The sequence below is a fragment of the Babylonia areolata genome, chromosome 20, assembly GCF_041734735.1.
Source record: "Babylonia areolata isolate BAREFJ2019XMU chromosome 20, ASM4173473v1, whole genome shotgun sequence".
Classification (NCBI taxonomy): Eukaryota; Metazoa; Mollusca; class Gastropoda; order Neogastropoda; family Buccinidae; genus Babylonia; species Babylonia areolata.
Window position 1 is genome coordinate 27,705,521 of NC_134895.1, and position 24,874 is coordinate 27,730,394.

Sequence of the window (24,874 nt, forward strand, 5' to 3'; positions counted from 1 at the left end):
TTCTGGTTAAGGGTAGAAAACGACGGGATCTTCCAAGAGCGTAATTTTTTTTTCTTTCCATTTTCTGTTGCTTTGTTGCCCAGATCTGGAAGCTTTCTCTCCCAGTTCACTTAAGTATATATTGCACAACATAGAGGCTATCATGATCACGCCTGCCGATGATTTATATGCCAATCACCCGGCGCACGTGTTCGAATGCATACTTGAGTGAATCCTCCAGATCCTCCTGGTCTGGTTTACATTCTTTGACAGTACATCTCTAACAGACTGGATCTCTCAGGTATTACCTGCAACAACTGTGATAATTTGGTTACCATGCTAAAAGGTCAGAGTACAGCAACCTCATTGTGTTTCAGTCAATCTCTTGCACAGGCAGTTTCTAGCTATGCTTTGGAAAAGATGACCCAGCTAAACACCGGACATGCTGACTGACAAAAGTGGTGTAAGGGTTTATAAAATAAAAAGTGAACTTTCATGATTTTCTTATGAATCTTTCAAATTTTACACCGCTATATCCAAAGATGTACTGGTGATGATTCCATGCTAAGCTCTTTTCCGATCTCTCTCTCTCTCTCTTTCTCTCATAAATGAATTTGCCTTTGAAGTGAGCAAAAACGGTAGGCATGGTGCAATGTTTACCAATACATATTTTGAACTGTTTATATTACTTCTAGCAGACGATGTTGCTTAACTGTCCGAAACAGTAGTTGGATTGTAAACACAGCCTAACAGTCTTGTCTACACCGCGCAGTTTTAGCTCTTCGCCTTAACCCATTTATACCCCTTTTTTCCACACAATTTGTGCTAAACGATTGGTTTTTATGTCTTTTGAACATATCTAGCAATTATTTTGACAAAAAATTAGTAAAATTTGATTTTGAACATAAAACGTAACCGTCCCTTTTTTGGGACAGTGGGATCAAGTGGGATGGGGTTTTTCAATGTCTTCACACATTAAAAACACAAGCCTTTTCCTTCTCAGTTTGTCTTTTATTGTTCTGAAATGAACTTAAATTAAATCAGTAGCAAACAACAGTTCAAAAAGTTAACTTGTTGACATGCTTGTGTCCCCTCATTTAAGATTTAAAATAAGACTCGAATGAAATATTCTATAGAGTTATAACATGTATTGAACATTTAAAAAAAAAGAAGATAATAAAGAAAGAAACGAAAAAGGATTTCAGCGTCCACCCCCCACTCCCACCCCTGTGTCACGTGACCGGTAAAGGTTGAGGACCCACCTACAACCCGACCGGCACCGCGCAATCTAATAAAAGAAAATTTAAGAAAAATGGGTCTCCGGATCCTCGCACGCTCAATTAAGTGCAGACAACACCAAGAATTTATACACAATACAAAACTTTACTCACTCACACAGACATACTGACAACCAAAACAGCAGTGAGGCTTTAACTATTTCCCTTAATTCCCCCCCACCCCCTTCCTTCCTAACCCGCTACCCATAATTTGCCTCACTATGTCAAGCTTTGTTGTTTTTAAAGAGGAAAAAAAATCACATTCGCTCGAACACACACTCACCCCTCTTGTGCACTACTCACATGCATACGCATCCTCTACCGTCCATGTCGGGCTTGCATTGGTCCTGAACACAGTGGTCCGAGGCAAGCACAAACCGCCAGGACTCCCTGCAGGCAGGCGATGTGTTGGGATACACAGCGAGCACGCCCCAGTGAGACAGTAGTTTACGCGGGGCGAGGACAACAGATGATGTACCCAGGTCATGCTCAGGCACTAGGGGGGACTGCAGCACCCGGGAAGATGGCCGATACACGGGAGTACCGTAAACTCCCGAGAGGACATCCGGCACCCAGGGAAACTGCAGGAATCGTCTGACACTCTTCGGAGCTGCAAAGATACGAGCCAAGAGTCAAGCACAAGAAAAACAATGCATGTGCTAAAGCAGACAAAGAGAAGTTTCGCACACACTCACACGTACAGCCGAATGTCTTAATACAACCGTTTATAATTATCCCCCCGCCTCCCCCCAAAAAAACAACAGAATATGTGTGCACACAGATATACATAAATCTGAATCCACAAGGATTGGTAGGGCCATACTGTACTGAAATTAAAGTATATGTTTTAAATGCAGCAACAAAAAACAACAACAACCAAACCTGAAATACATATCAGTGGCCGCTCCCTCTCTATAGAAAAGCAAAACAAAACTAGCATTCTTCACTCTCTTCCAATATGACTCACCTCAAGAGATCGTGAGGGGGAAAAAACGTAAGGGAGATTAAACCCTGGAACTGAAACGCAGTTCCAGACCTCCTTGTCGGACACGGACCCAGGAAATGTAGTGGCACTGGAGGCCCCAAAACCGAACCGAATCGGCAAAAAAACCCACAAAAAAACTCACTCCAAAATGAATGGAGCAGGACTGGAAAAACAAACCATCTTTCCCTCACTGGGTGCAACTGCCAGGATTAAAGCATCTTCCGATGCCCACGACATCGACAGGTGAGTTTTCATTATCAGACCTGTAGCTCAGCTTAATAATGTGCAGGTATACATGCACGAGAAAAGAAAACCACCTGAGCTGACTACGAGGGAGGGAAGGAACACACACTCACGCGCGCGTACACACGCACACACACATGCACGGAAAGAGAAAGAAAGAAAGAAGGAAAGAAGAAAAAAACAACAATGAAAATCATGACGTATTCGATGGGTCAAGTTCACCAAAATTCATTTTCTTCCATTAGTACACTGTCGCACGCGACAGTTTCCCCTCTCCTTAAAAGTGTCGATCTCAAATCTGAGATTCACACTTACAGCCATGCACGGTTGACATGCTTCGTGAATTAATTATAAAATAATCCCGTAAAACAAAACAGGAAAATAGCAAACGCTGTGTACAGTCCCTTCTCAACAGATTTACAGAGACAGTTGCAAGGGTTAAAGGAAAATCGTGTAGAGGTGGTTCATTTGGATGAGTACCTTTACACCCCCATTTTTCGTGTTAGAGTAACAGATCAAGTGCTGTAACTCACTATTTGCTAGGGCTAAGCCTGGCATCGTATGGGGATTGGGCCAACTTATAGGTTAATTCTGGCGAAGTGACTCAGTATGAGTCAAATTTCCAGTCACTGCGCAGTCCTACTCTGGTAGTCTGCCCCCAAGTTGTCGACACCCTTGATGTGTCTGAAGGTGAAGCTGTGAGACTGGAGCTCCACAGCCCACCCCATGAGACGCCGACTGACGGGACGGATACGGTGCAGATATTTGAGAGGATGATGGTTGCTCTCAAGCACAAAATGCCTTCCGTACAGGTAGGGATAGAACTTCCGTATACCCCAAACCACTGCCAGTGCCTCCTGCTCTATGGTGTGGTACCGCTGTTCTGCTCCACTGAGCTTCTTGCTGGCGAAAGCTATGGGTTGTAGTCCTTCACCGTGATTCTGAAGAAGCACGGCCCCAAGGCCAACCCTGAGGCGTCTGTCCGCAGCACAGGGTCGGGAAGGACCAGCACTGGGGGGTTGATGAGCGCCTCTTTTAACTTGTCAAAGGCTTTCTGGTACTCATCCGACCACAGAACTTTGTTGAGTTCACTGCCCTTGGTCTTGTTTGTCAGGGGTAGGGCTGTTTCTGAAAACTTAGGCACGAAACGCCTGTAATAGCCAGCCAGTGCAAGGAAGGCACGCAGCTCCTCCTTTGTGGTAGGAGGGTGTGCTTCCAGGATCTTAGCTACCTTGTCCTGTTCTGGGTGCAGCTGACCAGAATGGAGGAAGTGTCCAAGAAAGCTGATTTCCGGACAGCCAAGCTGGCACTTGGTACATCTCGCCTACAGCTGTACCTCCTGTAGGCGGCAGAATATCTGCTGCAGAACTTCGGTGTGACGATTCCAGGTATCGGTGACCAGCAGCAGATCATAAAGTTATGGGCATCATCTAACTGCAGTGGTCCCAGAACTCTTCGCATGTTGTGACTAAAAATCGCACCAGCCGTTTTCAGCCTGAACGGCATCACCAGCCACTGAAACTGACCTTGTGGCGTCGTGAATGCGGTCTTGGGTCAGTCACTATTTCATGGGTATCTGCCAATACCCTTTAGCTAAGTCGAGTTTAGAAAAGTACTTGGCACGGCTCAGCTTTGCAAAAATTTGGTCGACATCGGGCAACGGTTCTGCATCAAAGCGTAGTACCCGGTTGAGGCGGCGAAAGTCCACACAGAAGCGAACCTTCCCGTCTTTCTGACCAATACGATGGGTGCAGAGTAAGGTGACGTGACAGGCTCGATCACCCCCATCTTCAGCATGGATTGGACCTCCTCTCTGATCACGTCATACTGTGAGTGGGGCAGTGGGTACTGGCGGACTCGTACTGGTGTAATGTCCTCCAGAACCAGCTCACACTCCCCCACTGTGCACTTGAGGGGAAGTTCAGTGAGAACGCCACTAGCACTCTGACAGATATCCATGATTTCCTGCTGCTGTGAAGGAGTGAGGGTTGTGTGGACAGAGACATCTTTCCATGTCTCTTCTGCTTGCAGTGGTAGAAGTGGAATCCCCTGTGAGTTTAAAGAGCCTGCATGGCCATCTGTTTTTTCCATGATCACTGGGGCTACAGCTGCAGAACACTCCTCTCTCCAGGTGTACCGCTTCAGTAGACTGACATGAAAGAGTCGTGGGGTTCCTTTGACTGCAATACGGTAATCCCAGTCGCCCACACGCTCTATCACCCTGTAGGGGCCCTGCCAAGCAATTTGGAGCTTGTTCTTTCTCTGGTAAGAGTAGCAAGACTTCGTCTCCTGCCTCAAACCATCGCTCACGGGCTTTTTTGTCATACGGTTGCTTCTATTTGGTGGCTGCTTGCTGCAGGTTCTCTCGTGACAGCCGACAGGTCTCTTCAAGCCGATTGCGCAGATTCACCACGTACTCTACCTCCGTGAGGGTTTCTGGAGGCGATGACGCTTCCTTGGTCCACAGCTGGTGCAAAAGAGCCATGGGCCCCCTGACCGTGCGGCCATACAGAAGCTCAAAGGGAGAAAACCGCAGGGACTCCTGTGGCACTTCCCTGAACGCAAACAGGACGGCCGGAATGAACGGATCCCAATCCTTGGTCTTCTCGATACAGAGGCGTTGTATCATTTACTTCAGGGTGGCATTGAAACGCTCGACAAGACCGTTTGCCTGTGCATGGTACGGAGTCGTAGTTCTGCCATGGATCCCCAACAACCGATTTACCTGAGCCATCACGTTGCTTGTGAACTGGGTACCTCTGTCTGTGAATACCTCCGAAGGTACTCCCACTCAGGTCCACATATGCCACAGTGCATCCACAACTGTGACAGTCAATTCCCTTCAACGCAACGGGTAACGCGTGGCGTAATCAACGACCACCAGAATGTAACGATTGCCCCGCGCAGAGGCTGGAGTGATTGGACCTACGATGTCCACTCCCACTTTCTGGAAGAGCTTCAACACCAGAGGGACAGTACCTAACGGCACACGCTGGTTCTTGCCATGCAGAGAAGTACGCTGACAGACGTCACATGACCGACAGTACTGGCGGACATCCTTGCACATCCCAGGCCAGTAGAAGTGTTGCCACACTCGTTCCTGCGTCCACCGAACTCCCAAATGCCCTGCCATGGGTATGTCATGTCCCAGGGAGAGAACAGTGCGTCTGAGGCCCAGAGGCACCACCAGTTGTTTGAAGTGCTCCCCGTTCTTGTGGAACACACAGAACAAGAGACCCCCGTGCATTGTGTAAGATGCCTTCCCCTCCCGTCCCGTGTTGATATTGGGCGTTGTTGCTTGTTTCAGTTGCTGCAGGGTGGGGTCTCTGGCCTGAAGACGGCGGACAGTCTCCCTATCCGTGTGGAGAGCTACCACGTCTGTCACCGGTCCCTGAGTAGGCTGTAAGACGGGCGCCTGATCCCTTGCCATAGCTCGTGTGGTTACTGCTGCCAGCACCTCCCTGGGTAGCTGTGTCGACACCCCCTGTCGTGTACTGTCTGCGAAAAGCACGTTGTTACCAATGAGCAGTGTATATGCAGGATTCCGGAGTGCCACAGCCCACACAGTTCCTTTAAAGTACGGTGTAGCAATCTGTACCTTAACATAAGGACGGGCAGCGTTGAAGAACTTTTCAACTCCAGTCACCTGACACGTTCCTCCTTTCTCGGCGTCAGGAGGTACCACACTCTCATCAGCGAAAGTGCATGTAGCGCCAGAGTCTCGAATAGAATAGAATCGACTATCCGATCCTCTACAAGGCTGAGAAACATTGAACAGGTAGGCCCAATCTCTCCTTGGTCACCTTGTTCAGCGCTGAACACAGGTACAATTGCAAAAGTGCAATGGGTGTGGCCAACTGCCGCTTGTTGCTTCCTGTCTCTCTTTAACTTTGGACAGTTGCGCTTGTAGTGTCCCCCCTCGCCACAGTAAAAACACAGATTGCCCCCCTTACCCGGTGCAGTGGCCGACTTAGGAGCAGACGCCATGCTGCCATGTGGCGGAACAACTGAACGCGGTGATTGCTCAACCAACGGATGCTGAGAATAGCTCAGGTTCCCCCGCTTCGGCATGGTCGAAGACTTGAGTCCCCCACCTAGAGAACCTGCACTGGTCTTGAAGACCGTGATCCCCCTTCTAGCTTCTGCAAAGGTTCAGCCCTCTCTACGACTTCCTGGAACGTTCTAAGGCCTTCATCCCTGATACACACAGCCAGGTCGTCTGTCACAGTGCTGAGAAGCTGCTCAATGAGAATCAAGTCCCTCAGTGCCATTCCAGACATGGTTTCCCAGTGCTCGAGCGTGAGTTTAAGAAGAATCCCAAACTGGATGAAGGACTCACCTCCAGCTTTGCGCATCTCCCTAAACTTTTTACGGTAAGCCTCAGGGGATATCTTGAACTGACGGCGAAGCGCCGCTTTCAGATCAGTATACGAACTCTCCGCCTTTCCTGTCAAACAGCTAGTCAAGTAGAGCGAGCGAGTCTCTTCTACCATGTTATAGGAGTCAGCAACTGCCTCGAAATGATCCAGAAAATCGACATCGTCGCCTGGGTGCAACTCAGGAAGAGTCAGCCTTGGAGGGGCAAAAGTGGGCAGTCCCGCTGCCGGGGACTCCTGTCGACGCACCTTCTCCTCCTGTCGACGCTTTTTCTCCTTCTGTCGATGCATCTCCTTTCTCTCCTCCTCCTGTCGACGCATCTCTTCTTTCCTCTCCTCCTCCTGTCGACGCATTTCCTCCTTCCTCTCCAAAATACAGAATGAGGGATGTAACGTCGCCCCCCACCAGGGAGGTATTATCGGGCGTGTTAGATTCTGAAACCCGCGAGGTCATAACCCCTGGAGTGCCAGTGACGTACCCAGTGCCTGAGGTAGTTACCTGAGAACGTACCTGGGAAGGACTGGGGAACCTTGGGCCTGTAAAGGCTCCCCCAGGAGTGGTGACATTTGTCCTAACCCCTGTGGGAGTGACTGGAGGGGTGTTATACTGAGTCCCCATCATCTCCTTGATCCAATTAGGGGACTGCCGAGAAATTTCCGGGCCAGGGCCCAGAGTTTTCAGAAAGGGAGAACCCTCCCCAACAACGACCACTTCTTTCTTGCCTGAGGCCGCGGCTGACCTTGTAACCGGTCCTCGGGATGGATCTTTTCCCGTGACAGACTTGGAAGCCACCGTAACTGACACTGACACTACGCACTAACAAAACTAGGGGATTATGAAGGAGTTAAACACGGAAATGCTGGGGTACTGCTACGAATAGCTACCACCCCTTGTGTTCCCCAAAACTGCTTATGAGGAGCAGTCAGTGTAGACTACAGGGTACCACCAGTGGAATAAACACCCTAAACCCCAGTGAGTGGAAAAGAGGGGTACTCTTAACTTCCCACATATAATAGAAACCAAAACATTGCAAGTTACAAAATAAATAAATAAATAAATAGCATGGATAATACAAACTACTTAGTAAAAGCTGCGAGCGGCGATCGGGAAGCGAAAGATCCCGGACGAGCCCCCAAAAATTGTCACGCGACCGGTAAAGGTTGAGGACCCACCTACAACCCGACCGGCACCGCGCAATCTAATAAAAGAAAATTTAAGAAAAATGGGTCTCCGGATCCTCGCACGCTCAATTAAGTGCAGACAACACCAAGAATTTATACACAATACAAAACTTTATTCACTCACTCACACAGACATACTGACAACCAAAACAGCACTGAGGCCTTACTATTTCCCTTAATCCCCCCCCCCCCTCCTCCCAATCTTGCTAACCCACTACCCATAATTTGCCTCACTATGTCAAGTTTTGTTGTTTTTAAAGAGGAAAAAAATCACATTCGCTCGAACACACTCACCCCTCTTGTGCACTGCTCTCACGCATGCACACGCATCCTCTACCGTCCATGTCGGGCTTGCATTGGTCCTGAACACAGTGGTCCGAGGCAAGCACAAACCGCCAGGACTCCCTGCAGGCAGGCGATGTGTTGGGATACACAGCGAGCACGCCCCAGTGAGACAGTAGTTTACGCGGGGCGAGGACAACAGATGATGTACCCAGGTCACACTCGGGCACTAGGGGGGGACTGCAGCACCCGGGAAGATGGCCGATACACGGGAGTACCATAAACTCCAGAGAGGACATCCGGCACCCAGGGAAAATGCAGGAATCGTCTGACACTCTTCGGAGCTGTAACGATACTCGAGCCAAGAGTCAAGCACAAGAAAAACAATGCATGTGCTAAAGCAGACACACAGAGGGGTTTCGCACACACTCACACGTACAGCCGAATGCCTTAATACAACCGTTTATATATATATATATATATATTTTTTTTTTTAATTAAAAAAAAACAAAACAAAAACAGAATATGTGCGCACACAGATCTGAATCCACAAGGATTGGTAGGGCCATACTGCACTGAAATTAAAGTATGTTTTAAATGCAGCAACAACAAAAAGCAAACAAACAACAACAAAACCAAACCCGAAATACATATCAGTGGCCGCTCCCTATCTATAGAAAAGCAAAACAAAACTAGCATTCTTCATTCTCCTCCAACATGACTCACCTCAAGAGCTCGTGAGGGAAAAAAAAACATAAGGGAGATTAAACCCTGGAACTGGAACGCTGTTCCAGACCTCCTGGTCGGACACGGACCCAGGAAATGTGGTGGCACTGGAGGCCCCAAAACCGAACCGAATCGGCAAAAAAAAAACACCACCTCACTCCAAAATGAATGGAGCAGGACTGGAAAAACAAACCACCTCTCCCTGACTGGGTGCAGCTGCTAGCGATAAAAGCATCTTCCGATGCCCACGACATCGACAGGTGAGTTTTCATTATCAGACCTGCAGCTCAGCTTAATAACGTGCAGGTATACATGCACGAGAAAAAGAAAACAACTACCTGAGCTGACTACGAGGGAGGGAAGGAACACACACTCACGCGCGCGTACACACGCACACACACATGCACGCACGCACGGCAAGTAAGAAAGAAAGGGAAAAAAACAACGAAAATCATGACGTATTCGAGGGGTCAAGTTGACCAAAATTCCCTTTCTTCCATCACTACACTGTCGCAAGCGACACCCTGCATAGTAGTATATAAAATGGTGAACTTTATGTGATTATCTTGTTGGAAAGTATTCTTCACTGTTTCAGGAAAGTCACTCATGTCTACAAAAAAGGCAAAAAGCACAGCTTAACAGCAGCTTTCGGCTCTTTCAGAGTGTGGGCAACTCCATAAGTGGCTACGGCATGTGAAACAAATCAAAGCACTTGTCAAGCACTCCAACTTTGCATTTGCGATACACTTTCTTTCCACAGAAGCCACATCTCAGTTGAATTTTCCAGAGCAGAATGATGTGGTCGATCCTGTCATAGCGTACATGTTTACTTACAATGAACATGGGTACTCTTGGGCGGCCATCAGAAGATGCCTGTGATGCTTGTGCAAGATAGACCCTGGCTATGGAACGCCTCATGGCCAGTATATTTAGGGGCTTGTTCTCAGCTGCTGGTGTTGCCCTGTACAGGGCACTGGCATCAACACTGAAGGGAAACAGTGGCCACCACCACTTCTTGGAACATATAGAGATGTCCTTGTCTACATTTTGGTCCGTCTGATCCACACCACTCATTGTCTGGTTGTGGTGTTTTACCAAGAACGGCTGTGAGATGTCCACTCCCTGTCCTTCAGCTCTAAACAAGCGTTTTACTGTTTGGACGGGTTCAACTCCAACCTTGTTTGACATGGTGTTGACCACAAAGAGTTCAATTGGCGTAGCTGGCAGACGAGAGAGGTCAACATCTTTAGCCTTACAAGGGAAGTGTTCTTTCTGCCTTTTTGACAGGTCCACTCTTTTCCAGTCTCTTTTATGACATCTCTGGCTTTTTTGTGGCAGTAGGTGCTGCAGTAAACTGTTTCATTTTCCTCCGTTTTGTGGATGCCTGTTGACTTGGCTGAGGTTGATGGTACTGGAGAGTCTTCATGCTCAATTCTTGCTCCTGCTTCACTTGGTCGCTGCACAAAAATGACAGGTTATTATTTGGCATACCCAGAAAATGACACTGTGAGTGTTTATTACCTTATTTTTCAATTATATTGGAGTGCCCTGAGCTGGATTCCTTTTTGCATGTGAACAATATTTTGAGTAACTATTGGCTTTTCTGTTGGAAAAAAGTGATATATTTTTTGTTAGAATTGAAATAAAATCAACCATAGGTCACAAAAAAGAGAGAAAGAAAAGAAAGGAAAAAAAAGTAAGAACATCTGAAGTTGAATCTACAGACCTTAATTTGTAGCACCATCCAGATAAACACGGTTTTTGTTGTTGTTGTTGCTGTTTTTTAAGCGTATGATTTCACATACCCGATTACTCACTTTTCTACTTTCATGCGTAAGCAAACTCACAATTTCGCCTGTATTAAAGTTTTCTCACACGCTATTCTTGTAAATGCAGCTGTTGCTGCAATGGTCAGCTGGCGCCCATTCTAGTTAGACATTGTGCCTCCTCCACCTTTGTCACGACTGACTTTGTCAGTTTCAAAGCCACCCTCATCGGGTGGATCAATGTAGATCCAGGCTTCTTGAAAGGCAGCATCATCTTCAAGTATGCTAACTACTTCATGAACCATGTAAGTCTGAAAACAAATAACTTCTGTATAAAAATATTATAGACTGCATTAAGAGTAATGAACAAAAACCCCACCCCTCTTGAACCCACTGTCCCTAAATAGGGACGCTTGTTTCAACCCACACAAAATCAACAATAATTCATTTCTGGTAAAAACAAAAAAAAAGTTTCTCCGTTCTCATATAATAAACACTTTCTCTTCATAATGATGTATAAAAACTTTTAAAACAAAAAAGTTATCGACTTACCTTTACGGATGACTCATTGTGCGAGCCGAAAAGACCCAGACTTTGTAAATGTCTGCCTCCACAATGCACTGCAGGGGCATTCAGTGAAAACAGCTGGCTGTGACTGAAAGTAATGACCTCCATTGTTTATCTAAAAACAGTAAGCTGGACTATCCCAAGAATTAAATGGAAGGGGTGAATATTATTCAGGGTTCGTAAAAAGAGACAGTGGGCTGAAATGGATTAAAGTAAACACGAGTAAAAGCATTATCATTGTATTTAGAAAAGTTGGAGGGATATTTAACAGACGGAGAATGTTGGATTTATGATGGAATTGTCATACCAGTTGTTGAATGTTCATAAATACTTGTGCATTTTTTTCTCCAAAAGGTTGAGCTTTGTTGCAACGTGTCAGGATCTTGTTCTTCTCTCGATTTTAATTTAATTGTTTGACGTTCAGATACAGACTATTATCCAGAATTGTGCTGCGTTGTGGAGTTTGGGTAACGCGGCTCATTACTGCGAAAAGATGCATATTATTTATGTTTGCACTTAAAATGTTTATTCCACTTCCCTCTTGAAATAACATTCGTTTCGTTTCGTTTCATTACCCACACCCCCCTCCCCCCCGTCTCTCTCTCTCTCTCTCTCACTATATAATTATATATATATATATATATATATATATATACATATTCATATATATATATATATATGTATGTATGTATGTATATGGGGGTATGTGTGTGCATGTGCGTAATTTTTTTTTTCTTTTGGGGGGTGGGAGGGGGTTATACATTGGAGGGAAGGGGTGTGTGGTTGGAGAGGGAAGGGGGTTGGTGGCTGATTTATTACTCTTGAATAAAGTGATGTTTAATCGCTAGTGTGATTAACTTTATTACACTGCGCCATGGACAGGTCCTGTGTTAACCGTGTTTTCAAAAGAACAATGTGAATACTCGGATGAGACGAAAAACTGAGGTCCTGAGGTCATGCGTACTGCATGCACTTCGCGCACGGAAAAGAATCCACGGCGACAAAAGGGTTATCCTTGGCAACATTCTGATTGAGTTACAGGTTCTGATCGCCGTGCAGTATGGAAAAGTGGGGAGGTGGAGGGGGGAAGTGGGGATGGCACTGGAGAGAGAGGGGTTGTACGGTTGTCTGCCCTGTTTTTAGCTCTTTGATGGCCTTTCTGGTTGTCTTTTTAGCAGCACGAAGGAATAGATGACTGCGTTATTTTGGAATGTTATTGTTTAATAAATCACTGAACCAGCTCGGTGTTCAGGTATTTCGCGCAGACTGTCCCAAATCCCTTCGGCGTTCGTCTGCTATCTCAATATTTGAAATGTTATTACATGCAGTCGCTACACGTACGTTTTATCTGCGTTGTTGTACAAATGTTTTAAGTGAAGACGATATTGAACTGTGCCAAAACTACGGTGACCGCTTTGAATATTACGGGACAAGATGTTCCATGTGCATTCAGGTCGTTTGGATGTGAACATGTGTGTGTGTGTGTGTGTGTGTGTGTGTGTGTGTGTGTGTGTGTGTGTGTGCCTGTGTCTCTGCACGTATTTGTGTGTATGTGAATGCATATGTGTACGTGTTGTGTGGGGGCTTTGGGGGGATGGGGGTGTGTGCGCGCGCGACCAAATTCGTTGCTGCGAAATGATTTCATATTTTTGTCAGCATTTTCAGTGTGCAGAATAAGCTCATTATTCTACACAGAATAAAGCCGTGTGTGTGTGTGTGTGTGTGTGTGTGTGTGTGTGTGTGTGTGTGTGTGTGTGTGTGTGTGCGCGCGCGCGCGCGCGCGCGCGCGCGTGCGTGCGCATGTGACCCCCTCTTACTGTCAGGCTGTTTGTATCTGTGTGCATGTGTGCATGTATGTGTGCAAATGTGCATGTGCGCGCGCATGTGTATGTCTGTGTGCCAGATGGTAATAAAAGAATGACTTATTCTTGGAATCTTGATTTTCTTGTGCGTTCGTTGCTGCGTTTGTGTGCATGTCCATGCGCACGTGTGCGTACGTAGGTATGTATATGTGAATGTATGCATATATGTGTGCATGTACGTACGTATTCATATATATAATGTTGAGTTATTTATGATCACATATTTCTTCCCTTTTTTAGCATGGAAGTATGTATTGACGAAAGGACCAGCAACCTGGTGAGAGGCATTGTGGCCAAGCGGTTACGTGATCTACGTTGAATGTGGATGCCTGGTCCTGGAGCCGTTGAGAGGATGTCATTTCCGTCTTGTTGTTTGGAGAAGATGGCTTTGTCTGTGCTGCTCCATATTTCTGTCAGCGGTAAGTGGCTTTGACTATACCCCTAAGTCATGGTGTGCAGCCTGTATCTGTTACAGCCTTTCATTCCTTTGTGGATATACTTATAGTGTTCTTTTTATATGTAGAGAGAGAGAAAGAGAGAGGGGGGGGGGGGAAGAAGACCTCCCCCTTCCCCCCCTCCCCGCCTCCAAAACAAAAAACAAACAAACAAAAAACAACAAATAAAAACAAACACATCAATCTGTCATATTCCAAATTTTCGGAACGGTCTCGTTCCTTCCTTAAGGGGTAACTTGTTTACATGTTACCAGGGTCACTCTTACGCAGCTTTTATATGACGCAAGCAACCCTTGACGTACATGTTGTGCTGTTGTGTTGTGCTGCAAATTCATAATTCATAATAAACCAATAGCCAACTGAATCCTCACACAAACTCATTTTGATAAACACCAACTCCAATCCAATATTTCAAACAGGGGGGAAACGACAAAAAGATTCACACAGCTTTACTCCCAACACTCAATCGCAACATTCGCTGGACAGAATGGCCACTGGATTTAAGTGACCGTCACTCTGCCGTGTCTTTGATCAGCCCTGCCTGGCTTTTCATCATATTGTAAAGTATTGGCGTTTCACTCACGGCCCCGTCAGCTGCCCTTGACGCATGGTCTGGACACACCATTTCACTGGCTTCTGACAAGAAAGCAGATGTGGCCATTTTTATGGGCAAGAAAACGGGGAAAAGATAGTTGTGATAAGAGTATTAGCTGAAGAAAGTTTCCGGATTTTAACTGGGTGGTGAGGACGGTGCAAAAGCGTACAATGTTGAGTACGGAGAGAGGTTCGAAACAGAAAAGGCACGGTAGATTGATAGTGTTGTGTGTGTAGGCCTAGGTGTGTGTGCTTGTGTGTTTGTGTGTGTGGATGTATGTGTGTTTGTATGTATGTGTGTGTGTGTGTGTGTGCGCGCGCGCGCGTGTGTGTATGATTGTCGACAGTTGATGATAGATTATGATTTTTGTGGAGTCGTTCCTGTATATGCCATTTTCCTGTCTTTCTATATAGTCGTCTATAGATTATCCCACACTCTCTTTGTCTTTCTTTATCTGTCTTTCCCTTTTCCTCGCCACCCCCCCCCCCCCCCCCCCGCCCCCTCTCTCTCTCTCTCTCTCTTTCTCATTTTCACTCTTCATACGTCACTCCTTTCTCCATTACATTCCAGTCATAACCATGAAATTCACAAAATGGGCATGACAATTAATTTTCTGTTACATTCCATTTAAAATGTATTTTATGTAGATTCTGTTGAAACGCACTGAATCAAATTCTAATTGGACTGACTCTAGCTTGGAGAGGATTTACTTTTTTGCTTTTCTTGTAAGTTTCACTACCCTCTGCTTTTCATGAATCCACCAGATGCAGAATACATGCAAACTGGAGAATAATCATTCCAAGCTGTTTCGGTTTTACCATGTCTGCGCGTCACAGTTGAAAGGCAAAGGTTATCTTGAATAGAGCCAGGAACACCCATTGTTTCTCTCCATTTTTATTCTGATCTGTTCACTTGATTTCATACAGAAATATGTATTCAGACAGAGTGGGCCTTAATCTAGAAAAGTGTGGGCTGATCTCGATTGCTTTCGGTATTTCTTATTCGATTGTTAACCTAATTTAGAAGAAACGCGTACTGCTGCTCTTTGTAAAACAAAGGCACATATCAACTACAAGCCATCGCTCCTTTGAGCTTCCAGTCAGCTTTCACAGGCAGATAAGAGACAAAGAAATAAACCCACCAACATTCGCAATAAATCGAGCGCCAAATGCTTAACATGTGCACACAGCCATACGGGCGGAAGAAATGCGAAAGTAAGCAGTCACGATCAGTCAGATTGGAGTGTTTGATCATGGCGCAAGTTTCAGGTGAGTGTCAACATTACACGACGGCACAAAAGCAGCAGTATGAACAGGCAGGTTTCCAGTGTGGCCCGACCTTATTCTTCCGTATTTTTGTTTGACTAGTTCTTCACCACATCCACATTCCCCCTTCTTTCCATCTCCTCACCATTTCGTTAAGTTGGCACATGGTTTCTTGCCCATGATGAAGGGGCACACAAAAGTCAGCTATCCTTCCCCCGTGCAATAAAGTTGGTTCGTTCGTTCTGATAAAGTCCTAGCTGCCTGGTTTATCATGCTGGGCTCTTGACAAATCCAGACTGAGTATGGTCATTGAACGACCCATGATGGCAGATGTGTGGCATGAGAGAGATATATTTTAATGTGCTTTGACCATAGCATGCATATGTACGTGGGAGTGGAGAGGAGGGCGGGCAGCAGCGGTGCTGGTAGGAAATGGACGAACTTGAAAGAAAGGTGAGACAGACAGACGGAGAGAACACACCTGCGTGCGCGCGTGCACGTGTGTGTATACGGTGCGTGTGACGTCAGAAGATGGCAATCAGAGCGGCTGTGTCACACCACCGCTCTGCTTGACCTTTAATGTCTGACGCTCACCCGTGGTCACTGACCTCAAAACGAAAGTCAGCTTGTCATGCAATGTGCGAAGCAACCTTCACCAAAGTGAAACCTCTGTCAGCTACAGCAATGCTCCGCGTTGTTAAAAAAAATCCTGTATGTAACCTACGTCAGTGACGACAGAATCATTGCCAACAGGTGACACACACAGCCACCGTTCAATGGAATAATTCCCAGTGACAAGTGGTCGGATTTTGAACGGATGGATGTTTTATGAGTCCTCAGGAACTTCCGACCATGACTTCATCTGAACAGTTACAAATACTGTCCACGTTCTGGAAGCACGGTGTGACGAGAACTAGTTGGTTACGAAACAAAAGACGTGAAGATAAGAAGGCGTCAGACAATAAGGAGCTCGGACTTTTCATCCTTTGGAATGCGTCTGTTCTGACTGACATGAGACGTGGTGCATAGCAAATGCACTGCACTTGCTTTTGCCGAATATGCTTTCATGTAATGAAGTGTTTTACGAATATTCAGACACACTTTAAGTGCTACATAGACGTATACACAATGATACTTCCAGCATTTAGCATTCTCACTATACAGTCAAACGCCACTTACCAGACTTAGTGCAGGGTTGTTCCTAAAGTCCTCTGGTACGCAACCCTTCTTGCTCTCTTCCACTGGAAAGATCTTCCCAGAGGGTGGCATAGATAGAGCATTAGCAGACTTGCACGTTCTGTCATGCTGTATTTGTGTCATCCTGTACGTTGCTGGTGTTTGTCTCCAAAACACCTCAACCGACATCTGCAGGTGAGTTGCCATGCTTTCTGCCACTGAGTAGAGATGGCTAGGTGCAGACCACTTGTCCCCATCAGCAGGAAAGTATGGGGCATCTATCTCCAGAAGGATTCGGTCTCAGTTCAGACCCATTAAGGCTTGTACCTGGACCTCATTGAAGAAATGGCCCAAACCACTGATCCTGGGCATAAGATTCCCCCATGAAGTAGTGATGATATTCTCTGTGATTTGGAGACATGTTGCCTCACCGAATGAAGGAAGTGGAGGTAGGCCTCCACTCCACCATCATCGGGGATCCATCTGCAGTGGAGAACAAGCACATTCCTCAACTCCATCAGTGGGAGTAACTGCTCCAGTACATCTGCCTGGGAGGCCCATAAATGCCGAGGCACCGAGTGATCGAGTCCTATCTCACCAAAGCCTAGTACTTGGGTGGAACGGATCAACTCACTCAGGTTGCAAAAGGCTTCATTCATTTATGCCTTTGGAATCTGGCTACAATATTTTGGATGGAATCCAATTGTGACCACATCCTTGGGAAAACTTGGCAAATTGTTCCAATGAAGGATAGGTGTATGGACTGCAGAAGGAGACACAAGTACCCACAAACTGAATTTCTTTGCTGAAGCCCACTGACGTGCCATCCAACTCTGCTCGTGAACCAGCATTCCTTGGCAAACATATGCTATTGGAAATTTGGTCCAGGTGGAAATGTGAGTCGAGGTATGGGGCCTATTACACCTCACCTCCTACCGCCTCACCTCCTTAGAAACTGGTTAATCTTGCCGAAAATATACCAGATGTTCTGGCTGCAGCTGAGCCACCAACAGCAACACGGCCTTCTAGTGAATCAAAACTGCCACTGATTTCATAGGCACAGGCGAAATTCCCTTGGCACCTGCTCCCCCAGATAGGTACAAAAGGCTTCCATAGCCTTTTGCTGGTGATCTGACATAGAAGAAGTGTTATTGCTGTCAGTGAGGAGATGCTGCATCGGAGCAAACTCCACTGACTCTTCCAAGGTGCCTGGGTATCCCAGCAGCCAGTGAGTAACCTGTTTCTTCACAGGAACCATCCGTGATGTATGGGAGAGTCTCTCGTCATAAATCTCATGTACATGACTTTGGAATGCATGAGCCCTCCTGTCCCTTGTCATTAAATCCCAGCACCTAACATAAATATCTGTCTAGAGCTGATGTAGATGCCACCTCCAAAGGTGTTGCCTTGGATTGAACTGCCACTTCCATCCTCAACTGTCCTGAAGAGGAAGAGATAGCTGTTCTCACACATACCACCCTAGGCTATTTGGCCTCGACTGACTCGTACTCCGACATGACTCGATGGGATGCACTGACTCGCATGAGTTTTTATGAGCCTGACGGGCCTCGTGGGCATCTCTACGGCGGCAGTGCACTGAGTGCCTGATTTTTTCCATGCCCCTTTTCCGGTTAGTCTGAAAATAGTACCTTGGGAGAATCCAGCATTGCAGGGTCCAGTTCATTGAGCGTGAACTCCACTGGGCCTGTGACTGGAAGACTTGTGTCTTCCTTCACGGGATCTTCCATGGCGTTTCCGACCCAGCACTCCAACCCTGGATCCATCTGCAAACGGATGTCTTGTCGGCATTGTCTGTCGGCTGGGCTGGTTTTCTCACCAGGCTCTGAACGTGACCCACATGGTCCCAGATCAAGGGGACCCCTTTAGTTGAAAGGTGCTCAAAGCCCACACAGCCTCTTTGAGCCATTGGTTGGATGCAGACTTGTTATTTTCTGGAGGTACTTTGCCTTTTAAGCCAATGAGACCAGCCTCAACAGACAATCTTCCCTTATTGCATCAGGTATTGGTCAGAGCCAAAGCTCTCTGACCAGAGCCTCTGCTGGCTGGTACAGTTAGTTTTGGGCCAACAGTACCTCTGTGCAGGCCCAAGCGCTCTTCCTCATTGTGGTTTTTGCTACCATACCTACAACACACCAGAAAAAGACATTAAATACAAGATTTCCAGTTGTACTTGTGAATGTCAAGTGTATCTTTAGTGGTGATATTGACACATGATCTATGGAGCCACTCTTGACAGTAGTTGCACTTTATCATGAATCTAATGCTCCAGGGTTTTCTATAGATTTTTTTTTTTTTTTTTTTTTTTTTTTTTTTTTTTTGCTGCCCCATCATCTGCGCCGTTTCAGTGGCATTACTCCCACGCCATTCATTTAGATTCCCCCATACACGGCCACACCCGGGTTCATCCGTCGCAGTTCCAGCGTCGGCAGTCCACAGGGAACCATCGATGTTGGGTCGCCTGGAGGCCACACACCAGAGGAGACCCTGCACTGCTGCTGAGTCACTTCGGTGGTGTTCAGTGGTGCCTGTTCTGTTTTAACGTACTTAGGACACCACCTACTAAGCCCCCTACTAACGACAATAATGGCTCAGTCGCGGAGCCAGACTGAGTGAGCGTCTCTCCCAGAGTGGAGACCGCCACCACGTCCCTCAAACAACAGCCCCCCATGAATCTGCTGACGCCGACGACCTTGACAGAACTCACCCCAAGCACGGAAGTGGAGGGGTATCGAAACTGAGGTCACCATGAGAGCAGGCCACAGACTTTGAGACTATTTTGTTTTATATTGATGACGATGAAGGAGGAGGAGGATGACAATAATGATGACGATGTTGCTATGGACGTCCATTTTGGTTTGGGACTGCGTGACAAGGCTGTACTCTACCCTTCCTGTCATAATGATATCCCGGCATTAACCAGGCCCGAGAGATACAGACACTTGCAGTGTTGGTCAGGTAATTAGAGCAACACACCCAAAGACGCATCCTTGAAGTGGATGACACTCGACTGTATCGTCCCAGTCTCCCCATTTAAGCCCACAGCACACTCAACTCTGGGTAGGAGCTGGCCACGGGCCGAAAAACCCACCTCCGCTGGGATTCGAACCCGCGTCCTCCCAGCCGTCAGTCCGCGACGCTAACCACTTCGCCACGGTGGCTGGTGTTTTCTATAGATTTAGTAGACCCCTTGTTTGTCTTCCTCTGGTGTCTTCAAGCTTGTCTGCTACTACCTGTGACTATGCGAACTATCCAAGCGGGAATATTTCTATCCCTGCAAGGCATAAGTCTGTCATGGTTTGTCACAAAGAAGCTTAGCCTGATATAGGTATGCTGAAAGATTTTTCACAATGATGCCTGGTCCTTTCCAGGGAGAAGAGTTTCTTGCTCTTGCCTTTGTGTATTGCTGCGTCAAGAAGATACACCACATCTTCTTCAAAGTATGACCAGAGTAGCACTTTGAGGTCACAATCCCTCTTCACAGTCCTTAGTGATGTCTTCAGTTTCTCTCTGGTGACACTGTGTGCTTTTTGCAAAGTATCCACCAGATGTGACACATACTTGTCTGTGCTGTCAAACTTCTTACCTGGGATGGGAAACACCAACTGCGCCGGCGTATTCATCTCTCTTCCCAACCTTACCTTGTGAACCAAGTCGTCCTGTTGACTGATGACTGAATGGCTCCAGATGTTTGTTGTATGTTCTCATCCCATCTGTTCTGTACCTTTCCAAGGAAACAACGTACTGCCTCCATCAGAGTTTGATTGTACCATTCCACTTGACTGTTCAACAAAGGCCTGTAAGGGGTTGTTCCAGCTTATGTATTTGTAAAGTTTGGCACAAGGCTCTCAAAGTTTTGTCCTGGTCTGAGAACACTTGAAGTGAACAACCGAACCTTGAGAAGAATTCGTTGAGCCGTCAGCTCAGCTTTCTGAGAAGGAAGGGGAACACATTCAACCCACTTGGTGAACTGATCCACTATTATGAGGACGTGTTCGTCCCCTTTTGCTGTTCTTGGTAGACGCCCAATGAAGTTGATTTGGACTCGTTCCATCGGTGCTCCTGCATGATACTCTGTCATGGGAACTTTTCTGCAGGTTTTATTTTTCTTATTTCTGCTACAGACGTCGCAGGTCAGCACGTATGTCTCCACATCTCTGGAAAGTTGGACCCAAAAGAACTCTTTCAGTTTTGCCTGAAGGGAGATCATACCACTATACTGCTTTTTGTTGCAGGGAAGATGGCACCACTAACTCCAAATCCTTTGAGTCAATTTGGCGCTTGAACAGCATTTTGTCTTTCGGCAAGAACAAGTCTCTGTTCACCCAGTAATACTTGGTATTCAGTGCAGCTAGAAAAAGCTCTCCTTCGTCAGGTTCTGCTCCTTCTTCCAGGTACTGAATAATGAACAAAGGTCGGGATCCTTCTCTTGTTCAGCCTGATGTTCCTTATGCATAAAACCCCAAGAAGCAGGGGTTTTAGCTGTGGCTTCTTGAGCCAGTTCTATATATTGTAAGTTCTGACAAATACACAGTTGTCTTGAACTTAAGTGTCAAAACTTGTACTGTCCGAAAGTGTTATTTCGCAGGTCCTAAGACCTTCGAGACCGAAACCACATGGTTCACTTTGATAATTCTTGTGGGTAATCTGACCCCTAGTATTGGCCTTAGTTGGAGTTTTCACAGCTGCTCCCTCAGATTCGTGAGAACAACTGCTTGGAATAACCTTCACACTCCCTTCTCTATGGTGTTGATTCCCCACAGCAGCTACCGTGGTCCAATCTTGCTGGAACCACTTCAGAGAAGCCTCTGTCCGTCAGGTTGGTAGCTTAGTCCACTCACCTGTGTGCCCACCACATATGGTGGACATGTAGTCAGTTTGTCAGGTATCCTGGATGAAGCACATATGTGTTTCCATGCTTTGATCCTGAGTGATGCTGCACTATCTTGTGGTATTGTGCTCACTCCTCCATCCATCATGCCAACTGACCTTGATGGTAGTGCAGTACTGCCTGTTTTGGTGTCAAAGGAAAAGTGCCTAATACAATTACTTTCTCAACACCATCATGTACCTAATAAAGGACTGCTCATATAGCAACATCACTGGCATCTGTATCCAGGATGAAGGGATCCCTATTATTGGGTAATGCCATAACAGGGGGTCTGTCAATGCCATGAAAAGTCTTTTGAAGGATTGTTGCTGTTCTGTTCCCCACCAAATTTTATTTATTCCAGTGATGCTGTACAAAGGTGGTCTCCTCCACAAAATCCATGAAGAACGTGCGATGGTAGGTGGTGAAGCCAAAAAACCTTTCAATGTCTTTGATTTTGTTGGGACGGGCCAGTCAGCCACTGTGGCAGTGAGGCAGACAGTGTGCAAACTCATCAGCAGCTGAGGGCAAAAGCGAGATATGATTTTAAAAAGAGTAAGCAACAAACCTGGAGAGATTTTTGCTCCTCGTTGACCTCCAACACACCCAAAAAGAAAGTGTAGAGTTTTAAAGAAAATCAAAGGGAAAAACGCTTGTCCAACATTACACCATCGGAATCTCTCAGATGCTCTGATCACAGAAAAGAAGGCAGTTGCCAGTTTGCTTGTCTCCACTGTTGAACCCTAATATGCATCTGCCAATAAATTGGCCCTTTTCCTCAAAATCAAAAGCCTGAAAGAAAAAAACACCCTGCAACGTGTCATCTGACAACACTGAAAACTATAAACTACCATTTACTCTGAACGAATTAAAATTTGCTGTTCAAACCTGTACAGATTCCTCTCCTGGACTGTCTGAGATTCATTACAAACTTTTGAAACATCTTCCTGAAACCTGTCTAGAAACTCTACTTAAAGTTTACAATCATATCTGGACCACAAGCTTTTTACTAACCTCTTGGCGGAAAGCCCTCACAATCCCTGTACCAAAACCGAGAAAAGACCTCTCTAACCCTCCAAACTACCGCCCAATTGCACTGAGCAGCTGCATTTGTAAACTAATGGAGAAGACGGTCAGCGGTAGACTGACGAGAAACTAGAGACCAACGGCCTTCTGGCGAAAGAGCAGTGCGGTTTCCTCAAGCATTGGTATATCGTTGACTATCTGGTCCATCTGGAAACCACAGAATGAAACGCTTTGGTAAACAAACAGCATGTGGTGGCCAGATTTTTTTTTATTTGGAGAAAGCCTATGATCCCAGTTGGACATTTACCATCCCTTCTTATCTTTACAACCTCCCGAGGACACCTCCCCCAGTTTATCCACAATTTCTTGCAAGACCAACAGTGCAGTTCCAGGTGAGGATCGCCACCGCTCTGTTCGACATTTCACGAGCAGGATCTGGGTGTTCCTCAAGGGAGCATTCTGTCGCGGCTCTCTTCAGCATCAATATTAACGACATCGTCCAATCAGTTCCGAAGAGATCAGACACCTCTCTGTTTGTAGACGATTTCGCTCTCTATGCAACTGGCAGCACGAATGCCAGCATCCAGTGACGGCTCCAGCTTCACATGGACTAAATTCAGCGTTGAGCAGAGGATAACTTTTTATTTATCCACGAAAACTCATTGTATCCATTTTCACAACTTTCGACAATTCTATCTTGACCCTGAAATCCGTCTGGGAAAATCCACCATCCCTGCGGTCAAGGAAGCCATATTTCTGAGGATCGTTTTTGATCAGAAGCTGAATTTCCTCAGCCACATTAAACAGCTGAAAACATCCTGCCAAGAAGCTGTGAACATCATCCGAGTCGTGGCACACATGGACTGGGTCGTTGATAGGAAAACACTCTTGCACCTCTACAGTGCAAAAGGGGGGGAAGGGTTCAAAAGTGAGGGATCCACACAATCAACAAAGCTCCTGTCATGAAAACACTCAGCAGTTTTTCCAGAGTGCGCGTGTTCCTGCTATGCCCCTCCCCCCTCAACTCAATTAACCCTCAACCCTGCTCGTTTATCTGCCAGGGGGTTGAGTCGGACGTGCTTAACGGAGCTCCGCTTATTTAGTAAATTACTAAAGTCAGAGTCAGTACCAGTCTACGATATTTGCACACTCAGTAGGCAGGAGCTATGCCAACAGTACCGTTGATTTTCAGGTCGGTCTGTGGTGGATTTGTGACCACTTTCATCGTTTTTATGTCCAAACGTGTGAAGGAAAAGATGGCCATGAGACAACGGACATTGAAACTTGTCAACAGGTAGGCCGGTGTCGTGGTTGGAATGCTCCTCTCCTACCTGTATTTTGCAACCCTGTTATACAGGTGTGGGGATATTGAGCTGAACTCAGGACCTCACAGGTCGGGAAGACAGCCACAGCTGACAAGTGTAAGGCGTCGAGTCAGTGTTGACAGCAGTACGTCAGTGGAGGATGGTGTCCAGTCCGCGAAACAGACAAGTGGAACAGGTGGGAGGGAGGAGCCAGAGCCGTCCTTGAAAGATGTTGTGTGCATGCTGAAGGGTTTGAATGACAAATTTGACGGCATAAAAGAAGACATGAAGAACATGAGTGACTTGTGTGCAAGTCTCAAAGATGACGTTTCAGGACTTAAAGAACTCTCCAGTTTGAGACGAGAAAACGAGAAATTAAGAAATGGAAACGAAGATCTGCAAAAGAAGGTCGACGCTCTGGAACTAAAAACTGACAACTTAGAAGGGAGATCAAGAAGGAATATCATTTTAGTGTATGGCCTTCCAAAGAAAGAAAATGAAAACTGGCAAGATTGTGAGGACTCGTTGTGCAAAGTGGTAAGGGACAAACTGGAACTTGATGGTGGCGTACCATTTGACAGAGTTCATCGTGTCAGCAACAAGCCCAATGCAGCGATGGTGGCCAGGTGCACCTTCTACAAGGACAAGGAGAGGATCCTGAAGGCGAAACGCAAACTACAAGGAAGCAACGTCTTCATCGGGGAGGACTTCTCTCAACGAGTGCGGGACATCCGAAGAAAGCTGACTCCTTTTCTGAAGACAGCAAGGAACGAGGGGAAAAAGGCGACCATGGTTTTCGACCACCTGGTGATCAATGGCAAGAAGTTTGTCCTGGGCAATAATGACAATGTGTTCAAAGCAACCTAGGGAGTCGGCCGGCCCAGTCACAAAGCAAGACAGTCACCGTCTAAATTGTCCAC

At 46.4% G+C, this 24,874-nt stretch overlaps 1 protein-coding gene across 2 annotated transcripts in view; it reads left to right on the forward strand.

Annotated features, from left to right (window-relative positions):
- Positions 1-24,874, forward strand: part of LOC143295366 (uncharacterized) — a 378,847-nt gene that overhangs the window by 163,108 nt on the left and 190,865 nt on the right. For both annotated transcript variants that reach the window (XM_076607023.1, XM_076607024.1), the window contains exon 2: positions 13,486-13,664. The gene's annotated coding sequence lies outside the window, so the exon portion shown is untranslated. The remainder of the gene's footprint in view (positions 1-13,485; positions 13,665-24,874) is intronic.